This window comes from Canis lupus, chromosome 11 (genome assembly GCF_011100685.1).
Source record: "Canis lupus familiaris isolate Mischka breed German Shepherd chromosome 11, alternate assembly UU_Cfam_GSD_1.0, whole genome shotgun sequence".
In the NCBI taxonomy this organism is placed as follows: domain Eukaryota; kingdom Metazoa; phylum Chordata; class Mammalia; order Carnivora; family Canidae; genus Canis; species Canis lupus.
In genome coordinates this window covers 49,070,047-49,080,471 of record NC_049232.1, presented here as the reverse complement: position 1 = coordinate 49,080,471, position 10,425 = coordinate 49,070,047, and the positions used below count along the sequence as shown (strand labels likewise).

The following is a 10,425-nucleotide window of genomic DNA, read 5'->3' as shown; positions in this document are numbered from 1 at the left end:
TTGTCTATCAAGCCACATTTGGACATACTTAGGAGAAAATATTTTCTTTTCTTAGCACATATGTGCCATTATAAATCTCAACATCCAAGCCAGTGTGGAATCTATCCTTCCTCTGTGGGGTGAGTACAACACACTCAGTTTGATTTCTCTAATAATAATCTAGGTACAGTTCTGACCTATCGGTTGATATTGCTGGCTACTAAATGTCAATCATCAGTTTTCCAAGCAGTTGGGATACTTCCCTTTTTTAAAATTTAAAATAATTTTATTTATTTTCTCTCACCTCACTGTTAAATAAGGGCAAGTTTTTAAGTTCTTCTTTCTGGAAGGAGAAAAATTCTGAGGAATCATCTAAATATTTCTACTTTTGTACAAGGAATAAAGTGGTAATGACAAAAATAATGGGAAGGAGACTGAATAAGGAGAGAAAATGAGGATTTAAGTAGCCTATACACATACTTTTGGATGTGCAGAGAAATCAGTATATAAGAAAAACTGATGTAATTATGGAGAATTATAAGTGTTTTTTAAAAAGAATAAAATATTGACAATAATGTGTATTTAATAGAGGCTTTACACAAAGAAGGAAGCAATAAGAAGAGGGGACAAAAACATTTTACAAGTGAAATGAAAAAGCCTAGGCACATCACCTTAAGTTAGGCTGAAAATAATCAAAGGAAAACCTTACTATTTTTTTTCTTCAATTTACCTTCTTTTCTTCTTTCTTTCCATTTGTTCTTCATTTTTACATATATGGCCCTTATTACATGAGCGGCCTGGGTCCACTTACTGGGAAATGCAACAGAATGGTAAGATTTGCTGTCTTGCTGCAATTTCCCTCAAAACTGTGTCCATACCAAGTGATAAGAAGTTTCAAAATTTTGGATTGAACCTTAAAACAGCATTTTATGGTTACTTGCCATAACAGCCATAAAAAGACACAATTAAGTTCAAATCATGAGACCAATCTTCTGAAGCAGAAATCTGAATATAAGCAATTTGATTTCACCCAATCACTCCTGTTTGAAATTCAACATTCAACTATTAGTTCAAGGGTTTTTATTATCATATTTCTAGTTCTCATCTTCCGTTCAGCATCAGCATTGATGCTTCAGGCCAGCCAACATTCTCTAATGCTTTGTTCTGTTTTATGAGAACAAATGGTGTCCCTTAGAGGAGTTGTAGATATAACTGTGTAAATATTTTAACAGTAGTTATGTGAGTAAAGACAATCATAACTTAGCCCCTTACTTATCTTGGTGCCACTACTTGCCATTAGTCGATTTTTAATTGGGAAAGAAGAGAGTCTCTTTTTCCTTCTCTTTCTACTTTTCTTCTTCTAAATCTGTTTGTTTGTTTCTAAAGAACTAAAGTAGTGCTGTCTGTAAACATATGACTCATAAAGTTTAAGTAAAACAGCACTTTGAAAGTTGTGTTTAATGTTTTCTTAGACTCTAGTTCCCAAGTATTGAATTGTACTGTATTTTTGTATACCCAAAACCAATATTACACTGTATATTAACTAAATGGAATTTAAATGAAAAGTTTAAAAATGGGATCCCTCGGTGGCGCAGCGGTTTGGCGCCTGCCTTTGGCCCAGGGCGCGATCCTGGGGACCCGGGATCGAATCCCAAGTCGGGCTACCAGTGCATGGAGCCTGCTTCTCCCCCTGCCTATGTCTCTGCCTCTCTCTCTCTCTGTGACTATCATAAATAAAAATTAAAAAAAAGAAAAGTTAAAAAATATGATTGTACTTTATAAAATATAAAATGATTGATTGGTTTAGAAGACTAAGAAGTTAAAGAGAGCTTGGAGCAGGAGTTAAATGTGAAAACAAGTGACTTTATTAAAAATTAATTTTGTATTATTATGTAGTGCCTTTTCTATTGAGCTAAGCTGAACTTGACTGATTGCTCTTTACTCTGAGATCAAATAGCTCCTTATCCTAAGAGTTCAAGGAGAGTGGTTTGTTATAATGTTATGTCAGGCATTGTCTACATATGTTTAAATCTTCACATATTATAAAGATGAGATATCTATATATGGAGACATAAGTTTATATCCTAAAAGTATTACATATTTACTTTTATTATTCTTTTGAAGATTTTATTTATTTGACAGAGAGAGAGAGAGAACCAGCAGGGGGAGCAGCAGGCAGAGGGAGAGGCAGAAGCAGGCTCCCCCGCTAAGCAGAGAGCCCATTGAGAGGCTGGATCCCAGGATCCAGAGATCATGACCTGAGTTGAAGACAATGATTAACCAACTGAGCCACCCAGGTGCCTTCACATATTTACTTTTAGAAACATCCTATTATGTTCAAATATTTTATGAAATGAAGTTGTAAAGTTGTCAGGTGGTTTCCACAGGAGAAGGTAGTTTTTATCATTGAAAAATTACTTTCAAGACTTGTTTGGCTTTTTTTTTTTAGAACAAACGTAAGATATAGGGAGACAGGAGGATTATATTTTCAAACTTAGATATTAGTTTGATAATTGTTGATTTTGAAAAATAAACTGGCATGTGGGAAGTTCAAGGAAAATAGTTTGGTTAAATAGTCACCTGTCTGCTTTAGAAACTATTCAAGCCTTAATCTGGGGATATGAAAATAATTTTACCAGTCTTATCTTGGGAACCTTCATTAGCTCTCTTCCTTGCTACGCTATACAATGGGAATTGTCATACCTATACTCTTGATTACAAGGAACAAATAATACATCTTTGGAGGGGTGGGTAGGATATTTGGGGGTTATTACAATGCTCAAACTCTCATTGCATGTTCTAACTTCTAAGAATTGAGCTAAAGAATATAATAAAGAGAAGAAAACTAATATATAATATGAACATTATAGTGTTTCTCATATTAAAAAATATTTTTCACTCAAAACACTTGAAATTTAGAATATTGTCTAAATTTGAAGAGTTTCTCTAAATATTTTCTGAATATGAAGATGTGACATGAAGAAATGAAGGCTTTAAAATTTCACATATGCTGCTTAAAATCTACATAAATATCTCCTTGTTAGGGTAGGAGATGGGAAAGGAAAATATAAATAGAATGGATTGTGAGGATGGTGGGATTTTAATAATAAAATCTTTTAACTCTTTCTATATAGTACTGTTTGTACAAGAGAATAGTAGTGTTTGGGCAGCCTGGGTGGCTCAGCAGTTTAGCACTGCCATTCAGCCCAGTGCGTAACCCTGGAGACCTGGGATCGAGTCCCACATCAGGCTCCCTGCATGGAGCCTGCTTCTCCCTCTGCTTGAGCCTCTGCCTCTCTCTCTCTCTCTCTCTCTCTCTCTCTATCTCTCTCTATCTCTGTGTGTATGTGTCTCTCATGATTAAATAAATAAAATATTTAAATAAAAGAATAGTGTTTGTAAAAATAAGCTTAAATTACTATAATCATATAAATGAAAATGTGTCACTCATTTCATTTCAGTGACTGAGGAGGTTACATTATTTACTAAGGAGTTGTTGCCTGACGTGACATTCAGGAGGATAGAAAAGTATAGGGTATTTCTGACCAGGAGGAGAGTTTTTCCTTAATCCAAACATTCATGCATGTCCAAAGAGAGATGTCATTAAGCATGTGATTAAAGTGAGTGAGAGCATTTCCTTTAAGAAATTATCTTTCAGAGGCAGTTGGTTTACATAAAGTTAATCTGGGATGGAAGAATCCTGAGGAGTAACCGACAAGTTAAAGAAATATCCAGAACCGTGGGCAATATTCCAACCCCAACAGCCATCTGGAGTAAAGGATGATTGGAAGTTGGGACACGCGTGATGTCTTAGAGGGTTGGAAAAGAACTGCGGTCAGCCACATATCTGAGCACCATGAACAGACCACCTACAGGATCAGGGCACCTTGCCTTAAAAAGCCAGATGCAATGACACGTTTTTGAGTGAAGAAGCATCTGGAAGTTGAGGATATCAGAGAAGCTTCCTGCTGGTCTGGAAGTAGGTTTGGGGACACCCTTTCTTGGGCACAGATGGGAGTGGATGAGATACACTTTCAATGAGAAGGGAGTATAGCAAATCCAAGTCACTTAGTAGAGAACAGCTAAAGTTATCATTTTCCTTCCAGAGGAGATCAACTATGCCTAAGGAAACATAACCTACGAATACCCAAGGTACTTGGTACCTTGGTAGGGGCCTCATGTCCACCACAGTTTTTGTGAGGTAACTTTGCTGTGCATTCACTACCTGAGTGATGTCTGCTGCCTTTTGTGTTGGTTTATTTTCTTTCTCACTTTTATTCATCTGTGATTATCTGGAAAATGGAAAGTAGAATGAAAAATCATCTAACCTGAAGAGGAAAATGCAACACAGAAAGTTATTGCCCAAAGTGAGATTAGCCTTTCTTAACTTTTAAAAGACTGGACTGGAGCAAACAAGGATATCAACAAAAATTCTCTTTAATAAGAGCCAGTATAAAACCTGAAATTATGTATCACGGGGAATAAATTGTAGATAGGGAGGTAAGTAGGTAGGGTATATATTTTATTCTGGATTTGGATCCTATCAAGATCATGAGGCTATTTTCTTAGAGGGGAAAAAGTGTCTTACTGGACAATTTCCCTATTACATGGGGAATGTAATGGAATAAAAGAATGGCAAAAGACATTGATTTGGGGAGCATGTGAAGCTGTGGGGGCCAGGGGCCCTTGCTGGAAGCAGAAAAGACTGAGTAGTTAACTGTTGGAGGCAAAAATAACTGCCAGCCTGGGAGTTGAAAGTGTTGGGAGGGGGGATAGAATGGAGCACACATAAGAGCTCCATGGGCAAAAGCTGCTCTCATGAAGAAGCCCTAGTATATCTGACCCTGTCTGAAGGAGTGGTGGCCCACAAAGCTCAATGCTTTCAGTTCCTAGCAGAGAAGGCTGGTAATAAAGTTAGAGCCAAATAAGAAAACCCTGCCAATGCCAGGCTTTCACCAAAGCCAAGATCAGCATGTGCAAGTTCCTACCATGGTGCCTAACAATTTTTAAATATTCAGTAACTGTGTGTGTTTTAAAACATAAATATTAAAAAAATATTTTATTTGAGAAAGTGCACACAGAGGGAGAGTGTCAAGGACAATAGACTCCCCGCTGAGCAGAGAGCCCAATGTGGGGCTCCATCCCAGGACCCCGAGATCATGACCCGAGCCGAAAGCAGACAGTTAACCTACTGAGCACCCAGGTGCCCCAAAGCAAAAATTTAATTCGTCCTCCACTTTTTTTTTTCTCTTCAGCTAACTTGATTACAAGATGACTCCCATACTGTAACTGCTGGTCAAAAAAATATCCTTGTGGAGATGACATTATTCTTTCTAGCTCCTGTAATACCCATATCTTCTCTCTGTCCAATCATTAAAGTGAGTAATTGCCTACAAAATGTATTATATGCAGGTCCAAATGGTGAAGAGTATGTAGATGAGTTAGACGGAGGATATAATACACAAGAACAGAGGTTCTTGGTTCCTGAGGGACCTTTCCTTCCCAGCTGTCTACTTGAGTGGACCACATACACATCTTCTACCCCCAGATGAGGCCTATGTGGAAAAGGACGACATCGAGCAAAGGACATAGGTGGAAACTCCCTCCACCTGCAGCACACCGTCTGCTACTCTCAGCTGAGAGATTTGAAGAGAGCAAGAAGATTTACTTCAGATGGCTGTGGCATCCCTGTCATCATCCCCATCTACATTTCAGGGAGGGGTATGCAGGAGGGAGAAGAGGAAGTAGCTGTCATTATGAAGCAAGGTAAGGGCTTGAGGGGTAAAAGGACAAGCTTTGAACCAGGCTCAGCAAACTCACTGCTTCCAACAGACATGCTGCCGTGTCTTGAGTGGCCACATGAAAATCTCAGCTTGCTGTTCTCTGGTTTCCTAGGATACTGGAGTTATCATGGGCATTACTGAGGATAGTGTAGTTTAACCTATGAAGGAAACATTTTCGGGAACTTAATCAAGGTTATCTTGGAGCTGAGTTTCACTATCTCTTATTCTTCACTAGTACCGTGAGTGCAATAGGGGCATACTAATAAGCAGAAGATACAAAACATGAGCTGGAGAGAGAATATTAGATACTAGATACTAATGCTTGACAAAGGGAATCAGAAGGCCTATGGATCACATGCAGGGCAGGGGATAAGAAAATATGGCTATGATTTGAAATGGGACTCTGGGTAGGTAAATTCTTCAGATAAATCAGGGTGTTATAAAGGATGCTGGGATAAACACACCATGAGATGCCACTCAGGAACTAAAATACAGCTCCCCTTGCTTCCCAAACAGTCATTCAGCAGGGCCACTTGTACATATAATGGCTATGAGGCTTCGGGCAAGTTATTCTAGTTGCTGATTAGGCTACATACTGAAAAATATTCTACCAAAAAAAGAAAGTGTAGCATAAAAATCAAACATAAAGGGGAAAATAAAATAGAAAAACTTGAGACATAGTATATATGATCTCATCACTTTTGCAATCATTGTGCTGGAAGCTGAGGATTATCTGCAATTTAATCTAAGACTTTCTTTTAGGTGTGTGTCATCAGCTGAGGCTTTTCCCCCATTTGTTCTCTGGGTCTTGGCTTGAGATAATAGTTTCTATTCTCACTATTCCAGAGGCACCAGGACATAATAAAGGAAGATATAATTATTTATTTATTTTTAAGATTTTATTTATTCATGAGAGATACACACAGAGAGAGAGAGAGAGAGAGAGAGAGAGAGGCAGAGACATAAACAGAGGGAGAAACAGGATCCATGCAGGGAGCCCGACGTAGGACTGAATCCTGGGACTCCGGGATCACACCCTGAGCTGAAGGCAGATGCTCAACTGCTGAGCCATCCAGGTGTCCTTAACAAGGAATTAGAACAGTGATGTTCATGCACAGATGCCCAGGAATCATCACTCTGTTAGTAAAGAAACAGAAGAATAGCAGAAGCTACTTTGATAACTAGTGATTAGAGGAGAAAGAAGGTTCTGAAGATAAAGCAGAGAGAAATAAAGGGTGGGAAGCAACAGTTCCAGGAGAGAGGAACACAGACCCTTCTGGGAGAGAAGTAGGGCTCGAAGGGCAGAGCTGAGCCAGAACAGACAGAAGCAGAGGGCGATGGTCAGGTCCTCACCACCTCCTCATGGGAGTGCACCGGGTCTAGTGTGCTGAGCTGAAACAGGCTGGCCTCTGCTAATATCTTGATAGGAAAAAGAAAGAGAGCACTCTGTCCAAATCAAAGTAATATATTTTCTCTCTCCTCAGATAATACGTAACTTAGGAAGTTAAATGGTAGTGAATGAATAATACTAATGGCTAGAAAAAGTTGTAGAGAAGCGAAGAGAAGCTCAAGAGCTGAGTCAGCAGCAGAGGAGATGCCCACACCATTGCTGGATACTTTGTAAGTCCCTCTTAAGTGGGAAATATAAACCTATCTAGAAATCTGCTTTCAGCCCAGGCTGTGGCTCCTGCCACTGATTAGAATGCTTATACCAGCTCTGAGATGTTCTTGGAAAAGTGTTGAGGCACTAGCTTCCATAAGGATTTTCATACCCAGGAAAACAATGGAATTAGTGGCCTATAGAAGTTTATAGCTGCTCAAGGCAATTATTTCTGAGAATATTTGGTCTAAATATTAAGAACTCAATTAAAGCAGTCTCTGAGGATTTCAGAGATTGATCACTTAGATATTTGCCTGCTTTATACATGCTTCCATGTTTATATCCTGAAAGCAATTGAAGCTTAGAGAACAGAATGTAGCTGGAATCCAAGGGTGTGGAAAAGGCAGCTTTGGCTTACAGACTAGCAAAGGCTTGCAGGATCCCTTATCTTGTGGTGCCCCACTGCATTTGCCCTCAAATATAGAGAGCCTTTGCCATCAAAAGAAGCAGAAGCGGCTTAGATTTGATATTTCCGAGTAGTATCTTTGGTTGCCTGGAGCCAGGAAGAAAGATGTGTATTGCTTTCCTAGGGAACAAGGCCATAATGTCCTCAAATGGCAAGAGGGCAACTGAGCTGTTCAGGATTTGGGCTTGTAAACAGGACATCTTCGAGACAGGCATCTCTGAGACAGTTGGAACAAGGGGAGATTTACCCATTCTAACAATAATTCTGTTACTGCCTTCTGCAGGAACTAATTCTCTTACGAGTTAGAGATACCCAGTACTGATCAGAGATTAAGAAAGTATCAGATTTGTTACAGTTCTGCCATTAACGAACCTATTCTAAAATTGATTTTCTAGTAACATGTTTTATCTCTGCAGATTTTGGAAACAGGCCTGAGAATGGGCATCTGATTATTCAGCAAAAAATCCTAATCTATAAAGAGGCTTTCTTACCTTAGCCCCACCGAGGTCTATATCCTGAAATTGTGAGGGTTCAGAAGACCAGAACACAAGCCCAGTGTTCAGGTCAAGAGAACAAGAGCCTTGGAATCAGACACACTTGAATAAAAATTGAATTATTTTACTTACTTGTTAGATCTGTGATTTTCTTGCTTTCCCAAACTTCTGTGTTCTCATTTGTAAAATGGGGATAACAATAAACACAAGCAATTATAAAATGTATTACCTATGTTCCTCAAGCATTTGGCACAGTATACTGCATAGAGTACATTTTCAAAACTGTAGTTATTATTTTATATTAGTCCTGATATGCTCTTCTGAGTATCATTTCCAGAAATAGTTATTATATATCTGAATTCTTTGATTTTGTAAAATGAGATTTTAGGTGGCAAGGTATCTGGGAACAACATCAGATGAAACCTGATAGAATCTGATAATGATGGACTGAAGAAGATAAAAGACTAAAGCCTGAAGGCCGTTTGCATGATTGCAGAATCCTGTTGTTCTGGAGAATAGATATAGGAACAGAGGAACTTACAAATAGTCTCCCTTTTCCTGTGCCCCTCTGCCTCCCACTCTCTCTCTCTTAAAACATTTTTAAGCCTTTTGCTTTATAAATTACATCTAGAACATCTAACAATATACCATCTAAAATAATCATTAACATTTTAATTTAGATATGTTATATATTTTCCAAATTATAAATAAAATCAGCCTGCATGTATTTTATGACCCACTTTTAATTCACTGAATATAACATAAGCAATCTTAAGGGAATTTAACATTACTCATATGAATCACTTTAATGCCTATATATTATAGAGATACCTTTAATCGTGAAATGACTGGTGCCTTCTATGCACAGCCACCCTGCCAGGACAACACTATCAGAGTCCCTGTTCTCAAAAAAGCTAGATTCTGCTGTGAAGACTGACTATACAGTTGAGAAATTTGTTACTAAGGAAATAAAAGTTAAAACCAAAATGAGATATCAGCGGCTATATTCCTAAGATAATATCAAATATGTAGGGAAATAGTTTTGATTACCTCCTTTGTCATTAGTGGTCCTTTTCTTACTCAGGTATATGCTGGCTTCCCATCTTTTTCCTATTCTTTCCATCTAACCTAATCTCAGACAATTGATATGTTACTTTTTATGTCTTTATATCTGTATAATAATCTCTAGCAAAAAGTTGATTGTGTGTATATATGCATATAAAATGTTGCATATATGTATATATGAGTTATATAAGCATATGTATATGTAGTTATATGTACATTAAGCATATATATGAAACTATATATATACAACTCACTTGCTATGCGGGTGTGTCTGTGTGTTGAAGATGTGAATGAAAAGAGATTTAGATGTCACTTAACTGAAATAACAATTTTATTTATAACTTATTTATTCCCAGAAACACTTTTTTAATGTTGAATGAAAACTTTACAATTTATTGTAAATGTTCAAATAAAAGACAATATTCTGATGTGGTCATATGTAAGTTTTATCTCTCTTTTACCTCTCTCCACCACTTTTTAAAATATTCTGTAAAGCCAGCTAAAAAACTTTAATATATTTTAGTGCAAGAGAACCAATATCAATATCATATGAGCTCAGTAGCAAGCAGGATGCTGTGCCCGCTACACAAGGACTCCTTCAAATTTGTCATCTACCTATAAGGTCACACAAAACCAGTTTTAAAAAATCCTGATCTGATATATGCTTATAAAGAAGAGATGACAGTCCTGAGCAGTCACAGCAATAACTTAATTTACCTAAGAGAGAGAGATAAATGACAGGTAGAGAAAATTTCTGTCAAGCCATGGAGACCTTGAGATGAAAGTGAAACTCTTTTTTTGTAACCAAAGGTCAGATCTCTGTACTTTTAAGAATCCCTCCTTGATGGCCTCTTTTGATTTTTAGGTGTCAAAATGAAATTGGATGAATCTGGAATTTTCACTCAGTTTTAATGAAATCAGAATTTTAAATAGATGAGGCCAAAAGACCAAGAAATGTGAAACTGTAAAGAATGAGGCTCAAATTATGGATTATTTAAATTAAGTGAACTATCTTTGCCTTTGTCTTTGATGACCTAT

At 37.6% G+C, this 10,425-nt stretch overlaps 1 long non-coding RNA gene across 5 annotated transcripts; it reads left to right on the top strand.

Annotated features, from left to right (window-relative positions):
* The first annotated feature begins 3,680 nt into the window (after positions 1-3,680).
* On the top strand, positions 3,681-8,455 carry LOC111098079. 5 transcript variants are annotated; one of them, XR_005366909.1, is made up of 3 exons: positions 3,701-3,958; positions 5,235-7,382; positions 8,245-8,455. It is a non-coding gene; the product is annotated as an uncharacterized LOC111098079 (long non-coding RNA). The 5 variants fall into 5 exon arrangements; XR_005366908.1 differs by having other exon boundaries at positions 3,714-3,958; positions 5,235-5,745; positions 7,247-8,455; XR_005366907.1 differs by having other exon boundaries at positions 3,681-3,958; positions 5,235-8,455.
* The last annotated feature ends 1,970 nt before the right edge of the window (positions 8,456-10,425 follow it).